Below are 862 nucleotides of genomic sequence, written 5' to 3'. Positions count from 1 at the left end.
CCTCAGCATGGACCCCCCCGCCCCCCTCCAGAATGAACCCGATGGCCCCAGTGGCCACCACGGGGCTGGCCCCCAGCCGGGCAGAGCGTGGCTTTTCTGGGGGTGACAAACATCTAGGGGCACCCCAAAAGGGACACCCCTCGCCCTCTCCCACCCCACCCAGCAGCTCAATGGGTGTGCTGGGACGGGGCTGCTGCAGCAGGGTCAGGAGCCCACAGAGGGGTCCTCATGGTGCTTGGGACATCACCTGGAGCCCAGCTGGCTGTGGGCGTCCCCAGGCAAAATTGTCCTCCGTGGACTTGGGGGGAGTGCTGCCCCCCCCGACCTGCCCTGGGAGCAACCTCTGGCTTGGGGTGCCGCCAGTCCCCGGGGCATCCCGCTGCCCACTCGTCCCGCCGTGGGACGGGGATAAACAGGAAGCCCTGAGCCCTCGCCGTGGCCAGGGACCCGTCAGGAATGTGCCGGTGGCCACCGGGCTGTTTGTTTGGAGTCAAAGCAGCTGGTTCCTGCCGGGAGGAGCCAGGATCAACACGGCCGGGAATAGCCCGTGAGCTCATCGCCACGTCCCCCGGGAGCCTCCTCCAGCATCCCCGGGGTGTGCAGGTGTCCCCAGCCCCGCGACCCCTGCGCAGGGCACCCTCCTTCCAGCCCTGTGCCCCAACTGGGCTCGGGGCACACGCTGGAGCCTCTCCTGGGGTGGGGGACCCCTGCCAGCCCCACCATGGGGGCCACGGAAAGCCCTGGGGAGGGGCAGGGCTGGGGCCAGCAGTGGAGCCCATGACTCATTTGTGTCTCGACGTTTTGGAGCTCTCAATTACCCAAGTGTGAAGCCAGGAGCTCCCCCCTCACATCCACCCCCACA

This window comes from Calidris pugnax, unplaced genomic scaffold (assembly GCF_001431845.1).
Source record: "Calidris pugnax isolate Ruff unplaced genomic scaffold, ASM143184v1 scaffold4, whole genome shotgun sequence".
In the NCBI taxonomy this organism is placed as follows: Eukaryota; Metazoa; Chordata; class Aves; order Charadriiformes; family Scolopacidae; genus Calidris; species Calidris pugnax.
This window is presented reverse-complemented; position numbering follows the sequence as displayed.